Here is a 27,318-nt window from a genome sequence, read left to right as displayed (position 1 = left end):
TTGTGTACTTCACCAAGGCTGAATTGCGCCTCATGTGTGCACACACTCTTCCTCTATTCTCTCTTGGTTCCAGTTTTAACCCATTCTTCTGTGGAGAGACATGTAAGTAGATCCCACTACCTGACTGCTTGCAGAGGTTAGGGCATGGTTCAAGGGGAGAGCTACGACGCTAAGGTACCCAAGGACAAGCTAGGAGGCTGTGGTATCAACGGGAGAAAAGATGTTAGAGATAGAAGCGGCTGCCGCGTGGAAACTGGCCTTGGAGATGCAGGACATCAATACAGGAAGGAGGCAGGAGACACATACCACGATTCGCTGTTCTCCTGTAAGAAAGCACTACAGACTGTGTAATTTATAATGAACAGAAATTAGTGGCTCACATTGGTGGAGGTTTGGAAGTTCAATGTCAAGGTCAGACAGATTAGTTATTTAGGTTTCACACAGCAGGAGGCGGAAGGACAGACAGGGCAAGAGAGTCTCATGACTTAATTACCTCCTAAGGCCTGCCTGCCTCATTCTTATCTGAATAGAAATTAGATTTGAACAAATACATTTCAGAGGAGACACGGACATTCACACCCAAGTACCTGCTCTTCCCCCCTCTTCTGCTGGCTTTGGTGCTCCTGCAAGGGTCCATCGTTGGCCAAACCAGATGGAGGTGAGAGCGAAGGAACCCAAGCGCCTTCCAGGGGCAGAGAGAGCCGCTCTGAGAGGTCAAGAGCTTCGCTTGCTCCCTCTTTGCCACACTCACAACCTCTTGAGGAAATCCTGAGCAGAGCCCCTATGTGTCAGCTGAGGAAGCACCTGCCTTCCGGATTCGAGTCCAGTCCCCTCGCTGTACAGGTGAGAAGGCTGAGCTATGCTCAGCACGAGTGGTGTGTCCAAGGTCTCACATGCTACTAGAGAAACGTGATGTCTGGACCTTAGTTTATTCCACTCCCTGACTTTGCCTTCCGTCCTTCTAAGTCTCCTCATAAGAACATTATGTGTCCTCAAAGTCCAGTCTCCCAGATCCCCTGTTTCCTACAGAAAATAAAAAAGAGAAAGATTTTCTCTCCAAGCAGACATATGCCACTGTCACTGGATGATTCGTCTGGGTCAGGGCAGCTTCCTCAGTTCCTGCAAACGCAACAGGGCACACGTTCCGCAGAAATCACAGTGCACCTGCTCTAATTTGATACGCTCTAGTTCTGCTCCTCTGAATGCTTATGTATTAGTGCCTTGGTTTCTAGGGTGATCCTAGTAAGAAGGACTGGGGCCGTTGATGTGGGGCTTAAGCAAGGGGAGCTGAGGTCATCACGCCATGTGGTGGTTCTGGCAGTTGTCACCGGGCAGTTTTAGAAAGGAGCGCAGCTGCAACTACCCTCCCCTGGCCTTCGCTCCTGGTCTGATGTAAGTGCTCGCTCCCACCTGTCCTTGTCATTGCTATCTGTGCCACGAGGCAGTGCAGCCAGGGGTCAGCATGCTGCAGCATGAAGACTCTCACAATGCTATTTGTACCTCAGACTTCCACATCTGTGAGCAAATGAACCCTAACTTCTGAAGTAGCCTGTGTCAGGTATTCAACTTGGTTCTACAGAGCTGACCAACATGAGCCTAGATGTTTGGTCCCGCTGGGGGGAATCTGAAGAACTGGCTCACCAAGAGCTATCTCTTTGGTTCATCTAAGTGTTTCCAGGTGTGCTATGTGGCAATTTGAGTGGGTGCTTAAGGAAGCCAAAATATTGATGTTATTTGGACCAGTCATGGCTCAGACAACCCACGGAAAAAAGCATCTTTAGGTTGCAAGGCTAGCTTTAGGGGAAACTGAGAAATGGATGGCTTCTGTGGGTGACTTCCTGCTCATCTCATTCCAAGTTCCCTTCCTCCGTTTTTAGTGCACCCCTTCCTCAGCCTGGAGCCACCCTCCTTCCTCCCTGCACACTTTAGTCTGGCCTTGACCTTCTGCTCAGTCAAGGTCAGTCTGTCTTTGGGATTTTTCTTTCAGTGAGATTTCCACAGGAGATCTGTTAAACAGAGGTGTAGCTAACTGTTCCCTTTGCTTAGTGTCTTGTCCCAAATGTTCTCCTCCGTTCTCATTCCCAGCTCCTCTTCCCGCACTGATCTCATCTCAGTCCCATCAGCTGCTCTTAGATGGATTATTCACACACTCCACTCAGCCTGTAATAGAAGCAGCATACAGAGGTCCCACCAGTATCACCTCTCTGCTGAGATGCCCTGGAAGGAAATTCAGAGCCTCTTCTGAAAATATCACAAGCCTCTCTCTCATTGGCTTCCCCATCACCTCTGTATGAAACTGTCAGGTGGATTCAAGGTCAAGTAAACCTGTGTTTGGCTCTCAAAGTACATCATGTTACCAGAGGTTACCCACACTTTCAGAGAGCTTGTTCTCAAGGTCTTCCTGGGCCACTCTTATTCATACTACCACCCACACTGATTTACCTTTCTCTTGCTTATGAGAAATGATGTTATCGGCAACACTATTAATCACCATCCTATTTTCATGACGGATATTTGAAGTTTTGCAAACTGTCCTTCACTCTTTTAGAGCTGTAAAGCTTGAAAATCCATCTGTTTTTCACTTTCCACACTCCATCCCATCACTGCCCTTCTGCCTTCACCCTTGTTAGGGCACTCTCCACTCATAATTGCTTTCTACACAATGTTCATTAGAATATATCAGGGAGCTTAACCAGGACTGACGAGGAATAACCACCCAATCCAGAAAAAAAGTACTTGGAGCCATTGAGTATGGCAGGCATCAAACCCATGTAGACCGTGACTCACCATTGGGACTTAATAAATGATTGTTGCTTCCGAATCTAAATGTTGCTGAACAGTGATTTGCAATAAAACAGACATGCAGAGATACCTTAAAACCTCACAGCATGAAAAGATAGGAATTAGTCACCAAGGAAATGCAAATTAAACCCACAATGAGATAATACTACACACCCACCCAGATAACTAGAATTTAAAAGACTGATAATTCAAATATTGGCAAGAGTGTGGAGCAACTGGAATTCTCATATTCTGCTGTGGGTGTGTAAGAGGTACAAGTACTTTGGAAAGCGATTTGGCAGAATCATGAAAAGGAGAGAATGTGCTGATCCTACACCCGTTTCCACTCTTGGCTGTGTACCATGGAAATTCATGCACACGTGTACCAGAGGCATGCACAGGCATGCTCCCAAAGACATTCTCTGTCACAGTCCCCTCCCCAGTGATTAGAAACCACTCAGATGTCTCCCAAATGGTCCAAGAAGCCAAAGCATATTCATGCAGGAAAACATCATGCAACAATGAAAATGAACAAACTGGAACTACAAAAAACATGAACCCCACAAACACAAGATTGAGAGACAAAGCTAGAGCTGAAAGTCTAAATTCCATGATTCTACTTCATGGAATTTAATAGGTGTGGACAAACTACAGTGACCCTTTGGGGAGGAGGGTGGGAATAATGGTTGGGAACAGGTTCAACTGAGGTTGGTCTGCAGTGTTTTTCTTGACCTGGTCACAGAGTGTCCACTGTGACAATATTGAGTTAATTGTAATTTTTGCTTTTTATTTTTTTATTGTGTATGTTGTACAGTAGTCCCACCGCCTTGTCCAAGGTTTTGTTTTCTAATTTTTCAGTTGCCTGTCGTCTATGATAGCCTGAAAATATTAAATGGAAAATTCTAGAAATAAGTAACTCTTAAGTTTTAAATTTTGAGCCATTCTGAACAGCACAATGAAATCATATGCTGGTCTACTTGTTGCCACCCAGAACATGAAGCATCTCTTTGTCCTGCACCAAATATACTACCCGCCCATTTGCCCCTTAGTAGCTGTCTTAGAATATGGACTGTCATTACCATAGGCTTGTGTTCAAGCAACCTTCATTTTATTTAATAACAACCCACAATGTAGTGATGCTGCTAATTTTATTACAGCATAATTGTTATAATCATTCTCTTACTAGAATATTGTTGTTCATCTCTTAATTTCCCTAACTTATAAATTAGGCTTTATCAAAGTAACCATGTATTGAGAGAAAGAGACCTATAGCATGTATAGGGTTTGATACCATGCTCATATATCTGGGCATCCTCTTTGGGGGTTTCTTGGAAAACATCCTCTGTCAGGAAGCAAGGATTTACTGTGTTTCATTTTTTAAGTTTTTTTTTTTCTGTGTATGAGTGTTTTACTTGAATGCATGTCTGTGCACCCTATGCATGGAGGGCTCATAGGGGCCAGAAGTGGGCGTGAGATCTCCCAGAACTTGAGTTACAGAAGGTTGTGAATAGCCATGTGGATGCTGGGAATTGAACCTGAGGCCTCTGAAAGAGCAGTCAGTGCCCTTGACCACTAAGCCATCTCACTAGCCCCTGCATTTCAACTTTAAAATGTCACAAGAGGGGCTGGAGAAATGGCTCAGGGGTTAAGAGCACTGGCTGCTCTTCCAGAGTTCCTGAGTTCAATTCCCAGCAACCACATGGTGGCTCACAACCATCTGTAATGAGATCTGGTGCCCCCTTCTGACCTGCAGGCATACATGCAGGCAGAACACTGTATACATAATAAATAAATAAATAAATAAATAAATAAATAAATAAATAAATAAATAAATAAATCTTTTAAAAAATGTCGCAAGAGTGCTTGCTTCAGCAGCACATATACTAAAATTGGAATGATACAGAGAAGATTAGCAAATTCTTGAAGCGTTCCATATTTTTACTGTTTAGGGGGCCCCCTGGCAATGGGGTGGGGATCCATCCCTGGTATATGAGCCGGCCTTTTGAAGCCCAGTGCCTATGATGGGACGCTTTGTGCAGCCTGGTGCAGGGGGAGGAGCTTGAACCTGTCTCAACTGAATGTACCAGGTTCTGCAGACTCCCCATGGGAGGCCTTGCCTAGGATGAGGTGGGAATGGGTGGGAGGAGGCTGGGGAGTGGGAGGAGGGAGGAGAGGGGGATCTGTGGTTGGTATGTAAAATGAATAGAAAATTTCTTAATAATAAAAAAAGAAAAGAGAAAACAAAAAGCAAACAAACAAACAAAAACCACAAGAGCAGAACTGGCGGACTGACCCAGCTCTGCACGGCCTGCCTCACCCCGATCCTTCGTTCCATCTGGTTTCCTTCAACCGTCACCATGGGCATGGCAACCTCAGGCCATGTCTTCTTGTCCATGGTCTCTAGAGCTCCCCAGGACCGCCCTAATCTCAGATCTCTACGCTCCTCTCTCTATCCTCCCCATTTTCTTTCCAATAGCCCTCTTCTTTCTCAAGGATAACCACTGAATCTTCGATAAGTTTTTTGACAGCCGATCTTGCTGATAAATCCAACACTGCAAATAAATAAAATCCTTGAGTGACTTTAAGACTTAGATTCATGGTCTAGCCTATAGAGACCGACACCCTTCGGATGACACAGAGTAGCTGGCCAGACCATGTCTGTGCTGGGGTAAGAAAGTGAAGGATTATGTGCACTGGCTTTGCCAGCTCAGAGGGCGGAGAGAGGCTGTGTGGTGATGAACTGTGTCACTTTTACAAGGGGAAGAAGAAATGGTTTTGTTCTGTTTTGGGCAATTGTTTGGCATAAACATTAGGGTGTGGCGGTGACGATGACTAAGCAGATGAGACCAAACTTAAAACATGGAAGTGTTATTCACATGGTGGACTCCCTGGGCCTTTAGAAACCGGAGGCAGCAGGCTGCCAGAGCGCTGGAGGGTGTGCCTCTTCTCAATGTCCTGGTCACCCCTCTCTGCTCAGCTGACTCACAGCCTCAGAGGCATCCACCATTCCTCCGTTGTTTGTGCTGGTCCAGTGGCTTTGGGAATTGCATAACATCCAGTAAGGCCACCAAAGATGTGTGTCCCCTGCTGTTTCTGCTTCCTGACAGACGGATCAACACATAGGAACGATTTGCGGAGCTATTTAAAGTGACGCAAAATGCGATATGAAACTGAACATAACTGCAATACATTGTTCTCATGAACAGAGTGAGCGGTGGGAGACAGGACACCTCATGTGACCCAACACTTTCCGTGTGGATGTGGAGATAAGTGTGTACATCTGAAACGAAGCCGAGAAGCCATAAAGCAAACTGAGGCAGGGGAAGAAAACTGCCGTCCTTACTTGTACTCCTTTAGCTTGTGTTTCTGAACTTCCCCTGTGGCCAAGCATTTTACTACTGCGAGGGACTCAAAGATGACAAACCGCAGCTCAACTTCCTCTGGGGCGGTCATTGTTTATCACATTTACCAACATATTTTCTCTTCTCTGGGTTTCATCTAGCAGTGCAAACTGATAGACCGTTTCATGGTTCTACACTGAGCATTCTCTAGTGAGGTCTTTTGCTTGTCTGCACCAATGGGAGCTTCTCTGTATGATTCAGGACTACCTTTTAGAGAAGGAGAATAATAAATAGATTGGCTAGGAGTAAAAGGAAGAATGTTGAACGGAAGTTCACTTAGAAAGAATTAACAGCCAGCATGCACAGTCTGATTTTGCCTCCTCTTAAAAAAAAAATTTACACTTCCTCTTATTTGATTATAAAGCTTAACGCCGAGGGCTGGAGAGATGGCTCAATGGTTAAGAACACGTACTGCTCTTGCAGAGGACCTGAGTTCTATTTCCCGTGCCCATAGGTGGCTCACAGCAAACTCTAACTCCAGCTTCAGGGGTATCCGATGACCCCCATGGGCACCTGCACACACACACATACATACCCCCCCACACACACATACATGTATACACATAATGAAAAATCAAATATATCTTAAAACGACTGACTGTATTGTAGAACAGTTAGTAAAGTGAAAGCACACAAAAGACAAAGGTCATGATTTCTCCACGTTTCTGCAACGCTGCCTTGTCTTCTTGTGAAACGTCCTGTGTCGTTTATATAGCTTCTTATCTAACGTGGTCATAAATTATTTTCAAAAATATCGTTTATGAGAGAGACATGATAACCCTCCCCTAACAATAAGTCCTTTCAGGAGACATTGGCTAATATGATACCTTAGGAGACAACGTGGGTCCTTTTAGTTTCAATTACTTGAGAGAAGCAATTAGTCATTGAATTCTCCGCCTTGTCTTTATGGCTTGACAGTAAGTACGACCCAGGTTAGCTCCATTACTGAAAGATGAGAGAAAGCCCCTTTCCCCTTCAAGTTCCCATAAGAACAGTTTAACTTACAAGTGCTTATGCTCTGGGTAGTTAACCTAGGGCTTTACATGTGCCAGACCAATGCTCCACCACTGAGCTGATGTTCTCTTTTTTCCAGGGATATTATTTCTAGAAAACTGTATGGCCAAATTTGAAGAGTAAATTCTCTTTGCAAAATGAGATCCATCTAGCGTCTTTCATTTTATCTATCTGAGGACATAGTGAGAATCAGCTCGGTGTCTCCTCCTACACACCCATGACACCGATCAGGTTGTGAAATATTTAACTATGTAAGGTGTGTTGCATCTGTTTCTGCTGCATTTGTTTAATGATGTGAAGGTGTGTTCCTTTGCCTGCCTAAGGCACCTCATTGGTCAATTAAAAAGCTGAATGGCCAATAGCTAGGCAGGAGAAGGGCTGGCAGGCAGAGAGAATAAGTTGGAGGAGGAATCTAGGCTCGAGAAAGAGGGAGAGGAGAGAGAATGAGGGAGGAAGAGAGGGACATCCAGGGAGCTGCCAGCCAGGCAGACACGAAGGAAGCAGTGAAAGTAGGACATACAAAAAGAAAGAAAGGTAAACGGCCCTGAGGCAAAACATAGATGAGGAGAGACAGCTTAAGTTATCAGAGCCAGTGGGACAAGCCTAAGACAAGGCCAAGCATTCCTAACTAACAATAAGTCTCTGTGTCATGATTTGGGGGCTGGCAGTCTGAGAAAGCCTACTACAGGTCATTTCCATGATCCTCAAATGTGGTGTGTGTGTGTGTGTGTGTGTGTGTGTGTGAGGATTTCTCCCTACCAGCAAGCCAGCAAGCAGCTGGGCAGCAAACACCAGCTGAGTGTCTTCTAATACACATCAGTTCTGACTGTTTTTCTGCAGGGAGATAGTATTTGATCCCAAAGGCTGAGGGACTCAGATACTGGTAAAAAAGAAAAGAAAAGAAAAAAGAAAAAGAAATTCATAATCATGCTTAGCCAGGCAGTGGTGGCACACGCCTTTAATCCCAGCACTCGGGAGGCAGAGCCAGGCGGATCTCTGTGAGTTCGAGGCCAGCCTGGGCTACCAAGTGAGCTCCAGGAAAGGCGCAAAGCTACACAGAGAAACCCTGTCTCGAAAAACCAAAAAAAAAAAAAAAAAAGAAAAAAAAAATCCAGGCCTCCAAAATTTCTGATCGTCAGACTTCAGTTTGGAGCTCTCATAACCTCTTCTTTAGGTTTGATTAACTAATTTGCTTAAAAAGTCTCACAGAATTCAGGGAAACATTAATATTACTATGCCTACCAGCTTCCTAAGGATATTTAAAAGCATGTAGATAAGCAAATCGACAAAGGGATGCATGAGCGAGGAATGGAAGAATCTTCAGGGCAGGAGCCTCCGCTCCCATGCCGTTGAGTGCATCACCCTTCTGCATGTGCGTGAATGCTTGCTGGCTGCTGCAAGCCCCTGCATGTTCAGCTGTCCAGACTTTCCTGAAGCCTGCCCGTTTTCACGGGAATCTGTTGCATAAGCATGACTGAAGCATGGACAGTCATGTAGAGGTGTGATTGGACAGAATGGCACGATCTAATGCTAACAGACTGAGTGGGGAAACCCAGCAGAGCCTGTCTGTTCAGATTCTTCTTGGCCTCTCTATGCGGCATTCTTTTCTTCTGGGTAGAGGACAGCACCCCGCTGAAATGGAGGGTTGGGGGTCAAAGGATCTGCTGTCAGCTAGGGGATGTGAGAGCCTTTCCCTACGGCCAGCTCTAAGACTGAGACGGGAAGCTCAGCAATCATTTTTTATTTGTATGGCCTGCCTTTGGGAGGAAAGGGAGCAGGTGAAAGAAAGCTAGAAGGAGGTCAGGAAGAAAGACTTTGCTGAAGCCTGAGTCCTGGGGTACCCCAACGGTATAACAAGAGATTGGCTTTCTCCACCCCCGCCCCCACACTCATGCCATTCTAAAGTTGTTTTAGAAACAAAAATCAAAAGGCCAAATACTTTAATCTTTTTTTTGTCTCCGTCACTTAGAGCATAACCAGGGTTATGAGAGTTACGAGCCAGGAATGAGGACAAAACTCCAAATGTGTCTCACATCACAGTTCACAATTCTGCAAGTCTGCGCAGTGGTTTCTACAGAAGTGAAAGACCGGATGAGTGGGATGCTGTAGGTGATGGAGACGGGAATCCTATTCGGCCGTGTGAACAGCTGCAGCTGGACCTCCCAGATGTGGCACGCAAACATGGGGGTGGGGTGTGCGCAGTGATCCAGCGCAGCTGTAGGAAACAGACTGCTTCATCGTCCCCGGATAAAGGTCTTAGGTGGCCCCATCTTTATGATAGTGACTTGCTCTGTCACTGGCTTCTCCACCCACTGCTGTGTATGTCCACCCTCTCCCTGCCAGCATCACTTTGCTCCTTAACTTGTCCCTCTGCTGGCTTCTGAAGCCGTTGCTCCCTGATGTTTTAGCTTCAGCCCCCACTGTTCCATTGATTTTTTTTCTTCCAATGGTCAATTCAAGTTCTTAAGAGGTACAAGTAGCCATCACGGTTCCTGCTGCCCTGCGGTGGCTCCTACAGTCACCTCTTAAGCTGTGCTGCCCCAGGTTAGACAGTTCTATGAAGTGGCTCATATGGGACGGCATCCGGTACGGCAGAACCTCTGAATGGCCCTCCAGGCACACTAAGACTTGAGATTGTAATATGTTTGACATACCAAGGAAGCAAAACTTGGACACAATCTTACTGTTTCTTGTTTGTTTGGTGGTTTTAGACAGTGTTTCACTGTGTGACCCCTGCTGACCTGGTACTCACTAAGTAGCTCACAGTGGCTTTGAATTGTGGTGGGTCTCCTGCTTCAGCCTGTCCTGTGCTGAGGTTATGGGTGTGCATGGCTTTCCCACGTTTTTTAAAGTGAAATTCTTTCTTTTCATTAAAAAGTCATGTTACGTTCTTGTTTCCAGGCAACTTCAATAGAAACACATTTTAGATGCTCCTTTTCTTAGAGATCCCGGGGTTTAGTGTCACAGGGAACATGTTTAACTGGCCTTCTCGTAGCCCCCTTTTCACGATGGTAAAGCCACCGTAACAGTTTATGTGGACTTGCGCTCACAGATAACAGACTAGCAAAGATGGGCAGGAAGGGCCTGGACTATGATGGCTTTTATAAAGTAGGTTAAAATCATCTCCCCTTTAAAACAGAATATCCTCTTAGGCACCCCCCACCCCCCTTGTTTTGCTACTAAAATATAAATGGTTTTGTGTAGCAGTTAACTTATTATTAGACTCGTATTATTAGCTAACTTATTATTAGACTCTTATTATTAGAAATTAACGTGTACAACTTGTGTTGGAAAGTAGTTGGCAAACAGAAATTTGTTCTTTGGTTTGATTTTGACTTAGGGGAAGACACGAAGACTTTATATTAGTTTATGACTGTAGAACAGGAAGTGAAGCCAGGCAGTAAACTATTTCCTGTCTTCCTGAAGGAAGAAGACACATGCATATAAAGTATACTTAGACTTCAAAGTCTTTTCAGTCAATCCATCCACACAGTCCAAATTTAGCATTGGAAAACTGTTCCTATGTCATACCCTTGACCTCATCCCTTCTCCCCAGTTTCCTGATTGATTGAGTAGGTGGAGTATTAGTAATTTTGGAAAGCATCCTAAGTGATTCCCGGGAGTAGACAGAGAACAGAGAACGAATATAGTCTTCCTGCACACTGTGCTTGTTTGTACTCAGGGTACTCTGTTCACGGCCAGGATGGTAGGCTGTGGCCAGTCGCGTTGCATCCAGTGCCCCCCGAACATTGCTTGTGCTGGCCCACTTCTGTTATTTCCCCAGGCATGCTGAGACTTTCCTCCGCAGACCTTTTTTCCTGATTCAAACTCCTCCCGTTTTTTTTCCAAGACACAGTTCAGATGATACCTCCTCCACGAAGCCTCCCTCATCGTGTTTGACTGGAAGGCTTGCTCCTCTGCTGGAACAATGCATTAATTGTGTACTGTCTTGTGCCATCTCATTTATGTTTGCATCAAAAGATTAACCACTAACTTTTCATGATTGTTAGCCAGCTATCTGTGCTTGGGTTTCTAACAGTTGATTGTATATGTCACGAGTCAAGTGCCTGTACAATCTAGGAAGCTGGTATTTCCTCCTACCTTCTATCCCTGTCCATTGGTGTGGCTCAGGTCTTCAGCTTTTGGAATCTTGCCTTGGTTCTGTCCTTCCTGCCAGTAGACACCCTGGCTTTAAATCAGTGGCCAGCATGGCCAATGGCCAGTAAAACTGATTGTGTGAGTGTATCTTCTTATGCATATCTTGTTTATCTATTTGATGACCTAGTTGAGTCTTTGGATTTCCTCCTCTCTCTGGACCTTCACTCCCCTATTCCCCAGGGCTTGAAAGCAGAATTTAACTTTTCAGACTTCCTGTCCCTGTGCCTTGGGGCTACACACTCCCATTCACCACATCCTATCCCAGAGGACAGAAATGAGCACACCAGTTCTCTGCCAGAACCTGGGCTGATTCATTAAGATTCCTGGCTGTCTTAGGGTTTCTATTGCTGTGAAGAGACACCATGACCATGGCAACTCTTATAAAGGAAAACATTTAATCAGGGTGGTTTGCTTACAGTTCAGAGGTTCAGTCCATTATTATCGTGGTGGGACATGGTGGCATGCAGGCAGACATGGTGCTGGAGAAGTAGCTGAGAGTTTTACATCTTGTAGGCAACAGGAGGTGGTCTGAGACACTGGGTGGTATCTTGAGCATATATAAGGCCTCAAAGCCCACCTCCATAGTGGCACACTTTCTCCAACGAGACCACACCTACTCCAACAAGGCCACACCTTCTAATAGTACCACCCCCTATGAGATTATGAGGGCCAATTATATTCAAACTACCATACCATCAAATGGAATAGACTTGCTCTGTTTTTGAATTCTTACCCTCTAAATGAAGCAACATTATATTGGCCACATCATTTAAAAGTTCTGTTGAGCTGGACATGGGAGTAGATTCCTGGAAGCAGTAGGAGGAGGCAAGCAAAAGGCTACATATTTCATAAAAACCCCAAGCTAACCAAGTTGATCACAGTCCTGGGGGGAGGACTTGTCCTGGAGGAGGTGGGAATGAAGGGTGGGCTGGGGGTAAGGGGAGGGGGTGGGAGGGGGGAGAATAGGGGAACCCATGGCTGATATGTAGAACTGAATGGTATTGTAAAATAAAATAATATATAATAAATAAATAAATAAATAAATAAATAAATAAATAAATAAAACAAAAAAACCCCCAAGCTAATACCCTCACCCCACACTTCTGAGGGTTTCTCATTGCCCATAGACTAAACTATAAACCTGAGGTGTTCAATAGGGTTGTTATTAAAATTATATTAGTACTGGAGTTCCTGGGCTGGCATGATGGCTTACTGGTTAAAGGCACTTGCCACACAAGCCTGACCACTTAAGTTTGACGTCTGGAACTCACATAAAGATGGAAGGAGAGAAGCAATTCTATAAAAAATGATCTCCACAGCACATGCACACCTATATACATGCAACACACACACACACACACACACACACACACACACACACACACACACCAATAAGTTAAAAAAAAAAAACCCAAGATCCCCAAATATGCCATATCTCAAGTGCTCAATAGTTACATTTAGTTAGTGAGTTGCTGCCATTTTGGACAATACAGTAGAGACTCCTTCCAACACTGCAGATGTCACTGTGAACGGTGCTGGTGTAAACATCTTATACCAGGCCTATATGTTTTTCATAGTTGCATCTCGGCTTTCTGCTGTAGGCTAGTTGGTGACTTCTCGTCCTTCCAGCCCACTCATCTTTCTGTGTTCCTTGGCCACTCTGTGCCCTTCCACAGCTCTGTGACTTTGGACATGCTGCTCTCTTTCTGAGATGATCCTGGCTTAAAACCCTCTTTGGTCCTGAATTGAACTTGGGGCTAGCACGTATTAGGAGGTGTTCTACTGTGGGTTCTACATGTTCTACCATGCCCTCTGCCCTTATAAACTTTTACCTTGTTGGGGTCTTACTAAGTTGTCCAGGCTGGCCTCAAATTTTGTGATCCTTCTGCCTCTCCTCCTCCAGTAGCTGGGAGTGTAGACTTGTGCCGTCATCTATGACCTACTGTCTTCTCAAGTACAGCTCAAATGTCTTCTTTGTGGAGCTCTTTGATTTTTCTTGGATTATATTCTTTTTGCCCATTGAATATGGTTCTGTTGACTTTAACACTATATTTTGTTATTATTTCTTGTATATCCAACTATGCCTTTGGAGGGATGATCCTGTTTTAGCAATGTGCTTAACGAAACCTAAAATGGATTGATTGTTATTTCTTTGGCATGTTTTAAAGACAGCAGCATGTCCAAAGTTGCTTAGTGCTTTAGGAGAAATTTTTTCATATCTAGCATTAAGCTAGGATGGCTTTCTGTCTTCCAGGTTGGAGGTTGTTTTTTTTTTTTTTTTTTTTTTTTTTTTTTTTTTTTTTTTACTTCTTCTAATTTAACCAGATCAGAGCTGAGAGGACTGTAATAGGAGGAGTTTCCAAGGACAAATGACATGGAACATATGCAGTAGCTGGCTAACAGGGCATCAGATTCCAGTCCTTACACATAATATTATCTTAAGAAGAAAAGGTAGGGAAGGTGAAAAGTGGCTCATGGAAAAAGTGGAGAAGTATATATGAATTTCTTTTTCTTAAGAAAAAGAGTTATTTTTTTTTAATGTGTATATGTGTAACCCTGAGTGTATGTGTACCATATCTGTGCAGGTGCCTTCTGAGGCCAGACGCATCATATCTCCTGGAACTGGAGTTACAGGCAGCTGTGAACCCTGATGTGGGTGTTGGGAACTGAACCCCATTCATCTGGAAAACGCAGCGAGGGCACTTAAGCTCTGAGGCGTTTCTCTCTTCCCCTTTTGCCTGTTAAATCTTTTAAATTTGTGCGTGCGTGCGTGCGTGCGTGCGTGCGTGCGTGCGTGTGTGTGTGTGTGTGTGTGTGTGTGTTATGAGCACATGTGCACGGATGACTGTAGAGGCCAGACAAAGGCGGCTGACCCCCTGAAACTGGAGCTACAGAGGGTGTGAACACCACTACCCCCTTCCACATGAATGCAACAGCAGTAAGTACTTTGAACTCTTAACTCATCTCTTAAACCCCATATTCGGAAATTTCAAGACTAAGGCCAAAAGCAAAGAACATAAGAAAAAGGAAGAATTTTCATTGCTATTTCTGAAAACGTACATTTCCCCCCCTCAGAGGATCTGATCAAATTTTGGTTTACTCTTGTGAAATGATTTACTTGAGTAATTAAATATCAGTTTGCTTTTCTCTTCTGATGACGTTTTACAGTGTCTGGTAAGGCTGAATTTCTTCTGAGAAGCCCCTAAGCTCTAAAGGGCCCAGAGAGTCTGAGACCTTCACTGATGATCATTGCTTAGGGGGCCACCGCAAACCCTATAGTCAGTCACTCATCTCCCCTGGGCGTTTCCCCGACCACGCCCATCGCCCCGACCACGCCCACTCGAGTTCCCCCCTCCTCCCCCAGTTCCAACAACCTCAGATTCTCATTGGTGGAGAAGTTGTTCTGGTCCCACCCCGGGGGGCAGTGATAGGCTGCCCCAACGTGGGGCGGTGGTGGTTGGCTGCCTGGGGACGGGTCCCGGGTGGTGCCTGTCAGAGAGGCTGGCGGCAGTGGCGGCTGTCGGGGCTGGATTGTCAGTCAGAGAGAGGAGGGAAGATGGCTCGCCCGGACCGGTGCTGCTAGGAGGAGAGGGGCAGGTGGCGCGGCTGCTGGCGGAGCGCAGTCGCCCGGTGGCCGTGGTCGCCGTGGTGGTCGCGAGGCGAGGCCGCGGTGGGTCCCGGAGCTGCTCTGGTGAGTCCGCCGCGAGCCGCACGCCGGCCCCCCGGGGGCGCCGGGAGACCGAGAACTTTCTTTGGTCTGGGAGGAGCGGGGCTGAGGCTGCTGCGGGCGGGCGGGCGGCGGGCAAGGACTTCGTCCTGGGGCGGCGGCCCGTGGCGGGTAACGGCTCCCGCGCGAGGCTGGGCGGTCGGGGTGGCCCGGGAAGCCGAAGTTGGTCGCTCCGGCTGCCCGCTGCCGATGAGGCTCGGTGCCCGGTTGGGGCGGTGAGCTCGGGGCGCCCCAGGGTCGGCCTAGCGCGGAGTCCACCGCAGCCTACGGCCGCTGCCCACTCGTCCCCAACCGCCCAGCGTCCGGCCCCACGGCCCACGCGGGCTCCGCAGACCCGGTGCTCCTCAGAGTCGTGCTCCCCCGGGTCTCGGGTCCCGCGGGGCTGGGGGGTTCAGAGTGCCAGCTTGGTCTATTCATCACCTGGAGAGCTCCTCTTCTTCCCGCGCCGCCCGGGACCCTGGAGTTCTGCCTCCTCCCAGGCTGCCTTGACCGTTTTCGAGGATCGTCGGGGTTTCCGCTGAACGTCCCCCCACCCCATCCCCCGAAAACACCCCAAGTTTGCACGCTTCGGCAGAACTAGATGTCTGCCCTGCAGCGTGCATGGGTGTGCTTTGTACGTTTAGAGTTCCTGAAGGATTTAAATTTGACCCTAGTGGTTTTTTTGCACTGCACAGAATCGGTTCCAGGATAAAACGCTATGGCACGCGGCGGCGGCTGTGTTGCTCAGGTAGGGGGAGTGCTGTTACTACTTAGAGACTGCTACAGGCTGCGGGGCTCCACTGGCTTTGCAAAGTGGGTGTCCTTTGGGTAACACAGTAGATTTTGGAGATGTGCCAGCCCTGTGGTTCATGCAACACGTTGCAGTTCGAGGTTTTCGGTTTTTAAACTTCTATCTACATAAAGCCATAAAGATTGGTGTAACCTTGAAGCAATGTGATAGTTCTGGGAGATGTGTTTTCCTAAGACTGCTGCCAACAGCACCAGCGTAGCCCTATCTTATCATTTGTGAGAACCTTTTCCCTTTGGGTGAACATTTTAAGGTTTACAGGATGAATCTTAGTTTGAACCACGTTTTGAAGCAGAGGGAAGGACAAGAAAGAAAAAGGGCTGCTTTGTCAGGAGAAGCATCCAAGATATTCAGATAATCTGATCACTTTAGTGGCAAGGGGAAGCCCTGTATGTATTTAGAAAACAGATTCTACAATTGATACGTTTTAAAGTCATTTGATTTATTAATATTATTGCCAGAAACAGATTAGAAATCCTGTTAGTAATCAGGACTAATCCTCTGGATGTGAACACCGGGTGGGGAATGGGCTAGGGTTCCTGATGTCTTTCCTTTTGGAAAATTAAAAGTGTGTGTGTGTGTGTGTGTGTGTGTGTGTGTGTGTGTGTGTGTGTGTACACGTACACATGTGCATGCACCTGCAGTGGCACCAAGATCAGTTCGTTCTCTACTTCACCTTATGGGTGCCTGTCCTATCTGGTAATCAGCAAGTGCCTTTACCATTTGAGCCATAGTGAAGACTCTGTTCTTCCTTTTTCTAGTTTTTTGCTTTTGATTCTTCTATTTTATAAAATCCCTTTTATAAATCCTTTTTTTTTGCATTTTTTAAAGAATGGTGCAATTTTGACAGTAAGTTTGAATATATCTTCTAGTTCACTCTTATTCAGCATCCTTTTGCCTATTATTTATTTTGTAATCAAGCCCAGGAAATCTTCATAGGTGACTTTTGGGAGCGTAGCTCACAAACTATTCATCAGATCACTGGTGGCAATAAAGTAGAGATGTGTGAGTGAGGCTTTTCAAGAAAACTGAAGTAAAGAAAGGAGAAAATGCTGGCTATGGAATAGCACTTCTCTGTCTTGGCCACACATACATAATTTTTTGCAGAACTTAAAATTTTTTTCTCTCAGAAGGAATCCCCACCCTTTCCCCAATGAGGGCAGGATAAAACCTATGCACCAGTGTTTATTTCAACAACTTTCTAAAGTATGATTGGCATGTAATAAACTATAAATATTTCAGTTGCACAATTTAGTGCTTAATATGTTTATATTTGTAAAATCACAATTAAAGTAATGAACCAGTACATTACCTCCTAAAGTTTGTTCGTGTCCTTTGTAATCTTTCCTTCTGATCCCCAGAAAATACTCCCCTACTTTCTGTTGGTATAGGGTGCTTGCCTGTAAAAGCTTAAAACTTTAAAAATATTATTGGTTTCCTAGATGATTTCACTGTGTGAACATAGTTGAAATACCATTTTAGGGGCTGGAGAAATGGCTCAGCAATTAAGAATACTTGTTGCTTTTGCAGAGGGCCCTGGTTTGGTTCCTAGCACCCACGTGGTTGTTCACAGTCATCCATCACTCCAATTCCAGGAAATCTGATGCCCTCTTCTGACCTTCAAAGGCACCAGGCACTCATCAGTTCACACACACACACACACACATATATGTAGGCAAAATATATATGTATACAAAACATATATATGTAAGCAAAATATATATGTAGACAAAACATATATGTAGGCAAAATATATATGTAGACAAAACATATATGTAGGCAAAACATATATATATTATATATATATATATATAATAAATCCTTTATAAAAAGCCCACTACAGTAGAGCATAGGTTGAAAGAATTTAGTATTTGTTTGCATGCATGTATAAAGAAGAAAGGGTAGACTCAGGATAAGAGATTTGGGGGGTGGGAATGAGATAATAATTCAAACTTAGTCCTTGAGGAGCTGAAGAGAAGGTTGACAGTAAGAAGGAAGGACATTTCTGGAAACAACATCTTTAATAAGGAACAAGAAAATAAAGACAGCATATTTCTTTGTTATAATTGTTGATGTCAGTAGTACTAAGATTGGTTTCCTCAAGTGCCTTTTAAAGGTCCTCAGAAAAGGTCAGAGAGTATCCTAATATTGTGAGAGCAGATGTCCTTCAGAAGAACACCTTCCATGGAGCCTGAGACCCTTAGCATCTCTATGGAATGCTTTGTCAGTTTTGGGGGCGTGGGGTGGGGTGGGGTGGGGAATTAACAGTTGGTCTGTTGCTTACTATTTGAAAGCCAAGTGCTGTCAGACAATCTTTTTGGTCCTCCAGAGTTAGGCTGCCTATCTGAACAGAGGAAAGAGAGCATTTAGCAGTTGAAAATCCTTTTTAAACTGACTATGGGATGCCGAGCCCCAATTAATACATCTAAAACACAACCTCTACACCTATGGCTCAGAGAATATCATGGAAGAGGGGGTGGAAAGATTAAGATCCAGAGGACAGAGCTGGGATGTCTGCTATGAGACAATGTCTTCTGCATATGACAGGGAAATCTCATGTATATACCAGGAAATTGCAACAATATGGTTTCCTAAACCAAACCAAAAAAATGACCACTAATTGACATGTCAATGTGGATGGGGGAATTCTCATGAGACTTCTCTGAAAGAATAGCTACAGGCAATTAATGGGTGCTTGAGAGAGGGAGAATCAGTTTCCCCAGGGATGAGCCCTGTGGTAGGCTAGCCAGTCCCAAGAAGTCACCCCTAAATGCACAAGAATGCCTTTAGAGTTTCATAGTCAAATATTCAAATTTTTCATTTATGATCTGTTAAAAAAAATCTTTTGCCCTTTTTCTTTTTTTGAGTTGAGGTATTAAGTCTGATCACATGCCCTCAGAATGTGTGTTGAGACGACAGTGTGTTGTTTTAACCTGTTGGTTGGAGAGTTGTATTAGAATTCTTAGCAGATTTCATCAAAGAGTGCTCTTCTGGGGATAAAGGCATCTTGATAGTAGCTTGTTTTTGAAGTGCATGAGAATTACCTCAGAGTGTACCTTTTCCCTATCATGAACTCTGTAGTACCTTGTTTTCTGAATACAAAGAATCTGGGCAGAGAATGTGAAGGGGCTTTCTCTTCCTCTCTGCTCTAGCAATCTCTCCCTTGGCGGGTTTGAAATAGTTTAAGCTGTAAAAATATGTATGTCTTCCTTGCAGTTTGTTGAGGTCTCAAATTGGGCTTAAAACCTTTCTGTAATTTAAATAATTTAATTGCACAACTTTATGAAATAAGGATTATTATTCCTATTTTACAGTTTAAAAACTGAGACTCAGTTGTTAAGTATAGTGAGTTGGAACCCAAACCTTGTCACAGAAGAATCACCGTTCCAGCTGTCTGTGCATGCAGGTTGTGTATGTTATGTTCCTGTAGGCTAGATGTCAACATAAGTTGGCTTCTTCAGTCATTCTCTGCTTTCTTTGTTGAGTCAGGGTCTCTTGCTGAGCCTGCAGCCAGACAATTAGGCTAGCTAACTGTCCAGCAGAGCTCTAGAGAGCCTCCTGTCTCCACTTCTCTGCACTGAGGTATCAGGCATGCCAACCTTTACGTGGATGTGCTGGGGACAAACTCAGGCCTCAGGCTTGTGTAGAGCACTTGACCAACTGAGCATCTCCCCAAGTCCCTGTGTTTACATCTGCTCCCTCACATTTTCCTGATTTGACACTTTGTGCTTTTCTTATTTCTGAAAAATAAATGTAATCACTTATTTGAAATCTTACTGTTTTTCCTCTTTGTATAGTTATATTTTGATACCCCTGTCATAATTATTACTGGTCTCTTCTGTGTTGATATTATATCTTCTGCTACTTTAATAAGCAGAGCCTAATATGGTGATCTTAGTAGATGACTCTGGAGTAGGGTGAGATGGGGAACTTAATATTGATTTTTGTAAAACGTACACAATATACTTAACAGTTTAAAACTTGTGCGCAGACTTAAATTAAAATTTAAGACCCAGGCTTGTTGGGTCTCCAAGACTGATTGTACTCCCAAGTTCTGTGTGTATGTTGTAAAGAATGTTACAGTAAAAGTACTGTATACAAGAGATCTATGAGTTTGGAAAACCTAGTACTTTTCCATTATAGTCCAAATGTCTGTTCTCTTTGAGCTTTGTGCATTCAGTAGTAAATGGTAAGGTTTTTTTTTGGCATTTTCTTGAACAATGAGTCTTTTGATTACTTGATGGACATTAGTTGTTTCTCATTCTAATGCTTAAGAATTCATTCAGTCATTTGTATTTGACTTAATAAACACAATGTGTATGAGTTCTTAAATTTATACTATGAGATCATGTTGGTTTTCAGCTCCTGGAAGATTTATATTTATTTTTGTTTATGTCTATGTAAGGGCCAGGCACTGTGGCAAATGTCTGTAGTCAGTCCCAGCTACTCTGGAGACTGAGGTGGCAGCTTGTACCTGAGCCTATGAGACCGGCCTGGGCAACAAACTGAGACGCTGTCTTGAAACAAAAAGAATAGAGTGATGTAGTGTATAGGCTGGGAAGTTTAAGAGAAGAATGTAAGCTTTAAAAGTGCTTAAATTGGGCAAACAATTATGAGCTTTTTGAACTCCCCTCTTTGAAATATAAATGAAGAGTTTAGAATGTTGATTCTAATCAGTATCCGTAGACTGTCTATCCCCATCGGTTATAGAAAGTTGCCACTCTGACATCTTGGAACTTGCTAGATGTATTATTTATTCTTTTGACCTAAATTTCAAAGTTCACAGTGACTTGTTAGTTGATGGATGTTACAGATAGAGCGGCAGGTAGAATGACAGCATGGTCCTCAGAGCAGGACACAGTTATTAGAAGAGGGGGACCATTTGGGGAAAGTATGAAGCGTGAAGTTGGTCTTGCTAAGGGAATGGGGGGAAGGTGACGATGGTGTAGAGATGAGTGGAGCGAGAAGCAGCACCGAAAACACACGAGTCACAGACTGGTAGACGTGTCTGGGAAACAGAAGAGTCACATGGACGAGGAAACTGGAGTGTTGTCGTCTGTGAGGTCAAGTCATAGACGCTCAGCGTGGAAGAAAGACTCCTGATGCAGAGTTCAAGGATGAGCCAGGAGGCAGAGCTGGCTGATTTGCCGTCTGTAAGGCTGTGGAGAGTTTATGATGAGAACCAAAGTTGACAGTGCATGGTTGGTTAAGGGAGCAGCCGATGACAGGCAGCTGGAGGCAGTGGCAGTAGATGGGGCTGCTACATCAGAAAGTCAGGACAGAGTGAATGAGGATGGACGTAGCCTGAAGGCGTTGGAATCGGAAGAGCTGGTCTTCTGAAACCGTAAAATGCTGAAGTGCATTCTCAGTTGTCCAAGTGGTAAATTTCTTGTTAGCTCATAAACTCATCTTTTGTTGAGCATCTACAGTGTGCCAGTTTATTAGTATTGTTATTAATTTTAAGTATCTCTGTGTGTGTGGTGTACCTGTATATGTATGTTCCCATAATAATGCTAAGTTGAGAAGATTTAAAAAAAAAAAAAAAAAGGACCAGCCAACAAGGACTAAGAAAAATAAGAGTAGAATTTGCTATTTTCACTATGAGAGCTACAAATATGTTCTGTAGTATTAGGTCACTCCTTAGAAAGGCCAACATTATCATGGAAATGTAACTGAGATGGCCATAAGTCAGCCATCAGAGCAGCTTGTCACTTTGTTATAAAGTTTCCAAGAGCTGATTACAATCTAATGTGATTTATTGAATTTTAATTCCATCAATCATGAATTAATTATTGGTAAAAGTCCAAACAGGCTATTTCTTTTAAATTAAAACAAAACAAAATAAAAGCCACTTTCTTCAAAAACAACACAGTTGAAAAAGAAATGCTTAAAATACTTTAGAGGTTACCAATCACTATAGGACTTTCAAGTACCTTAGGTGGAACCAAGATAAAAACTTCTGCTGTGCCAATTTTAGCTTCCTAATCAGCTAAAAAGCAACATCTAGGGTACATTTTGTTGTATTATTATATGACTTAATATTTCCGGAAACTACTTTTTGTATGATTTTATACTTCAGCCTCTATTTAACCAACTTGACTGTTCCCCCAACAGAACAGTGGTCATACTAAACTATGTGCTTTGATTACTCTAACTTTAAGAACAACAAACATCTGTATTAATGAGATCCACCACCAAGTTCCTGATTGGGACGGTCCATTGCCTCCTGTCTCCTAAGGCTGCGGTAGAGACTAAATCAAGGGTCAGTGCCTCTCACATGCTAGGCAGGTGATGGACCACTAAGCTACACTGGCAGCCTAGGTCTGTTGCATTTTAAAATTCAGTCTTGTTAGCAGGCATTCCTGCTATCAGCAGTGTTTCCTTGCATTTTCTCATTGTATCTGCTTACTGCTCACCATTTTCCATTAAACATCTGGGGCTCTGCTGCCTGTCTTCTCTAATGGTTGAATCCCATTCCAGCTTGTAAAGGGCAGTGACTCACTCCAAAACATCTACTCACAAGTTAATTGGATTTGGTTCTCTTGACATTTCTATCTTGCTTTATCACTAGCAGTGAAAACTGCCACTTAAAATGCAAAAGGCTTTAAGAAATTAAAGCACAACTTTGCTTTGAAGAGTGTGTTTTTGTATGCTGTTGTGTTTGGGAAAGAGAAGAGGGGAGTGAGTGATACCAAAATGATTGAAACATATTGCTTTGTGTTTTCATTTATATCCTTTCTTGGGGGCGGGGATGGTTTGAGACAGGGTCTCTCTGTGTAGTCTTGCCTGTCGTGGATCTCACTCTGTAGACCAGGCTGGCCTCGAACTCACAGAGATCCATCTGCCTCTGCCTCCCGAGTGCTGGGATTAAAGGTGTTTGCCACCACGGCCCAGCTTCATTTATATTCTTAAACTTATATAAATAGTGTTTGTTTTTATTGTTTTATTGCATTGCTTACACCCTAATTCATCTTGATTTATTTAAAAATGAACTAAGGTACACTCACTTCTGCTGTTTTAGGTCTGTGTGTCTCCAATAACCGACTGTGAATCCCTTAAGTCAGCAACTATGTCATATTCTTTTTTGTGGCCAGTAGGACATAGTGGACATTTAATAGATATGAATAAACGGATGGTATTTAGGCATGAGTACAAGAAAAGAAGAGCCAGGATGATTACTGGCTCTGTGGCTTCAGTGCTATTATAGGCTGAATTGTGTTCCCCTCCAAAATAGATGTGGAAGACCCAACTCCTGGCTCCTCCAGTGAAGCTAGTGATAGCATTTTTACAGAGGTAATGAAGTGAAAATGAGGCTATTAAGGTGGATGCTAATCCACTATGACCAGGGTCCTTGAAAGAACTTAGAATTTTGGATATGACTGTTAAAAAGGGATGTGGATGTAAGGTGGCAGCCATCTACATGCCGAAGAGAGAAGCCCAAGGCAGACCCCTTTCTCGGGCCTCTTACCAGGAGTCCACCTTGCTCTCAGACTCTAGCCTGGAGAACCTTGAGAATGTAAATTTCTGTGTTTAATTTACCCAGTCTCTGCTACTTTGTTACTACAGCCCTAGGAAGTAACAGAGATGGGTTACATGCGTGTGTGCAGCAGCATCTCAAAGCCCTTCATTTGCTTATTCCCAAGAAACAGATTTCCAAGCCTGATGCCTAAACCTCCAAACATTTTATGTTTCCTCTAGGCAAAATGTGGGAGAGAAATGGGATAGCTTAATGGAGAAAGAAATAGCTATGTGTCTCCTGGCCAACTCCCCAGTACAGTACTACGGTGGAAAGGAGCTAAACTTTTGGTTCAACTGAGTTTGTTTAGTTTGCCAAAAGTGTTTATGGGCTTTCATGTTCTTAAAGGCAAAGGAGCCACCTGGTTGGGTTTTCAAGGTAGAAAATGGAAGAGCCAATGCAGTGCTTTCTAGTATGATGTTAATTCCTGCTAATTGCATTACAGCTGCAGCTCAGTCTTATCTGCTTTATTCTGCCCTGTTACAGCCAGCAGAGGTAGCACAGTGTGTCTTTTGGCTCACCAGCTGGACTGGTCACCAGCCATACCGCGTGGCCACAGACTTGTCAGCATTTTTCAGTACATGCTTCAGCTATATGCTATGTAAGTCTGTGTGAAATGTTTAGCCACTAATTTCTTTTTGTTTTGAAACTAAGTCATATTCAGATAGTGCTGTGTTTAGTCAGATTTTCCAGTGGTTTTGAGATTCTTTGCTGAAAACCTAGTTTTAAATGTGTACAAAGGAGTTCTTTCATCATTTGGAGGCAGTTTACTAGAATTCTGAAAGTAAATGTGATTAACAACGGAATGGACTAAAAGCCACCATCCCTGAGGGGAGCAGCAAACTTGTGTTTGTCATCCAGCAAAGAAAAAGCAATGACTTTGACTTGTCATAAAGTAAGACGTCTCACTTGATTTTGGCGTAAAACTTGGGTCATAATTTGTGCATTTTTGGAGCATCCTTATTACAGATATGTGAGCACCCTGGTAAATACTAGTGAAGTATTTTATTATTTATATTTTGATGCTAAATTTTGAACCTACAACTGCATACCTGCTAAGCTCATACAAGCACATGTGCTACCAATGAACTATACCCTAACTCTTAATGATGCAGATTCTTGAGGTCTTTTATTTTCTTTTGTTGAAGAAAATACTGAAACCAAGACTTCCCCCCAAATCATGCAGATATGTGGCAGATCTGAGTGGTTTGTTTGTTTGTTTGTTTGTTTGTTTTTAGAGACAGGGTTTCTCTGTGTAACAGTCTTGGCTGTCTTGGAACTCTCTCTGTAGACCAGGCTGGCCTTGAACTAAGAGATCCACCTGCCTCTTTCTCCCGAGTGCTGGGATTAAAGACTTGTGTCACCACTGCCCAGCTAGATCTAAGTCTTAGCTGAAGACCTTCCCTCCAGTACTCCACCATGTCCTTTCTGTGGCCCTCATATTTTCAACTTGGCTGCCATTAACAGATCTCTCCACCCTCTCTTTCTTCTTCCTCCCTCCCCTCAGTGGGAACAAAATAATCATGTTTAGTATGCCTGTAATGCCAGCACTTAGGAAGCTGGAGCAGGAGAATGTGAATTTTAGTTTAGCCTGACCTATGTAGAGACTCTGACTAAAGGATAATTAAATAAAATAAAGCTGGGCATGGTTGCTTATGCCTGTAAATCTCAGCACTCAGAAGGCTGAGTGAGGCAAGGGTTTGGGGTAAGTCTGAGGTCAGCTTGAACTTCATAGAGAGTTGGAGGCCAGCTGGGCTACACAGCAATCAGAAGTGTTTATGAGGATCCAACTATCTTCTGTTAAGCCAAGACATTAAAGAAGTCTGCAAAAATATGAAACAGTGCCACACATCTCAATAATGTTTTCTTTTATATTGACATGGAATAGGCTTAACATTTTATTTTTAAATGGACACATAAAATAATATTGTTAAAATTCTAAATATCATAAAAATTAATTTAAAAGTAAGTATAACCACTCTGGAGTTTTCAGTAAACTTTTTTTAAAAAACACTGGTGAAGGCCAATGTGTTTTGTGTTTTAGATAAGGTCCTCTTGCCAAGAGATGGGATTATAGGTGTGACCATCATGTCAGGCACAATCATTTTTAATAGTAAAGTTTTAGTTTCTGTGTAAAGACAAGTATAGCAATTCAAAATAATCTCCATTTAAAAAAAAGTAATAGATGCCGGGCGTTGGTGGTACATGCCTTTAATCCCAGCACTCGGGAGGCAGAGCCAGGCGGATATCTGTGAGTTCAAGGCCAGCCTGGACTACCAAGTGAGTCCCAGGAAAGGCGCAAAGCTACACAGAGAAACCCTGTCTCGAAAAACTAAAAAAAAAAAAAAAAAAAGTAATAGTGAAGAGGGTAGATGCTCAACTAAAGTGTTCACAGTATTTTGTGTGTGTGTGTGTGTGTGTGTGTGTGTGTGTGTGTGTGTGTGTTTAAATTTCCCTTTCTTGGTAGGCATTGTGTTACTATGTTGGGTGGTATAATCAGCAGAAACCTTGTTTTAAACTACTGACTTTACTAAGATCATAATTTGATCATAATTTAGCACTTGTAATTAGCCCGCCACAAAATGACTGGTACTTCATTGGTTGATTTTTCTCCTCACTTACACCCTCTCTTTCTTGGCCACCTGCATTTTATGCTTCTTAAGGACAGAAGGCAGGCCTTACTGTCTTTTTGCCAATAATGCAAAGTAACAGGAAAACCTTGCATTCTACTCAGTAAGCAATCAAGGGCTTGTTGAAATATTAATGTTACAATTTGAATACATAGTAATATTGATTTTTCAAACACAAAAATGTTGACTGCATTAACCCTTAGCATGAGCTCCTCGTTTGTCTGTTCTTGCGGAATCACAGCCTCCTTTGTTCCCACTCTGAAGCTGCAAGCCTAGATAGTCTGCGTTGAGTGTATGAGCTTGACAGCGATGAGTAACTAAACTGTCAACCCGAGGCTCTGGTCTAGTGACTATATGAAAAGCATTCTTAATCACTATGCTGCTTGCTATGCATTTACATAACAATCGTGTCAATGAATACTCTTCAGATCATTTGTAGTTCAAATTTTTACAGCAACCTCTTAAAAGCTGTCAGAAGACTTTAAGACTTTTGTGTCTTAGTCATCAGAGCTAAATGAAGTTTGATTGGCCAAGACAGTGCTTGAATCACCTAACATGTACTACAGTTATATTTTGTGAAAGATGATACAAATATTTTGGAAAAAAAAAACTTAGTTCATCCAATAATTGTTCTTGCAGATTTCTACCTAATAGTATATTTGAAAATTTCATTTTATGGTGTTCTTATATTAAGTGAAATACATAATTTTTATTTCTAATAAGAGATTTTCTAAGTGGTTACATATATTAATCAGTCTCTGTGTCACTGGGCGAGGCTTTGGTGGCTCACAGATACAGTGCATGGTTCTCCCTGAACCTTTTCCCTTGGCGGACCCACACCTCATCAGCATGAACCCAGGGTTCTTTCTGGGCAGACTGTGGAAGGCTGACAAGCACAAGGAGGACAGAGCGGAGAGAAGTAGTCACACAGGCTGGAGTGGCTTGGCGTGTTTCAGACAGGATGAGGGGGTTGAGATAAGTGAACTCTGCCCGTTTTGTAGGGTGAGTTTGCTGTAGGAGCCCTGAGATACGATGGCTGCATATACCCAGAGAAAGCATGATGTTTCAGGAAGGTCAGTGTGGCAGTGATGTGCCCGGTGCGTTGTAGAAGGGAGGAGTCCAGGAGCAGGAAGGCTGCTTGAGCAAGTGTGCAGACAATGAAGCCAGGCTCTCGGAGTTGCTGTGGAGATGGAGAGCAGATGGCGAATTTGACAAGCACTGTGATGGGTGAAATTTACTTCTTTATTCAACAAATCGTTATTAGATACTGTATGCATCTATGCTAATAATAGCTGAGCTTAATT

At 43.5% G+C, this 27,318-nt stretch overlaps 1 protein-coding gene and 1 pseudogene across 5 annotated transcripts in view; both read left to right on the top strand.

The window, feature by feature from the left end:
* The first annotated feature begins 4,640 nt into the window (after positions 1 to 4,640).
* On the top strand, positions 4,641 to 4,721 carry LOC121828408 (U6 spliceosomal RNA; annotated as a pseudogene).
* Positions 4,722 to 14,904: 10,183 nt separating this feature from the next.
* Hycc1 (hyccin PI4KA lipid kinase complex subunit 1) overlaps positions 14,905 to 27,318 on the top strand; it is an 88,293-nt gene continuing 75,879 nt past the window's right edge. For 3 of the 5 annotated variants that reach the window (XM_042273306.2, XM_076566738.1, XM_042273304.2), the window contains exon 1: positions 14,921 to 15,045. The gene's annotated coding sequence lies outside the window, so the exon portion shown is untranslated. Of the gene's footprint in view, positions 15,046 to 15,755; positions 15,809 to 27,318 lie in introns of all 5 variants that reach the window. The other 2 variants (XM_076566739.1, XM_076566743.1) reach the window with 2 other exon arrangements.

Source organism: Peromyscus maniculatus, chromosome 3 (genome assembly GCF_049852395.1).
Source record: "Peromyscus maniculatus bairdii isolate BWxNUB_F1_BW_parent chromosome 3, HU_Pman_BW_mat_3.1, whole genome shotgun sequence".
Classification (NCBI taxonomy): domain Eukaryota; kingdom Metazoa; phylum Chordata; class Mammalia; order Rodentia; family Cricetidae; genus Peromyscus; species Peromyscus maniculatus.
The sequence above is the reverse complement of the archived record's forward strand: the minus strand, read 5'-3'. Positions and strand labels throughout refer to the sequence as shown.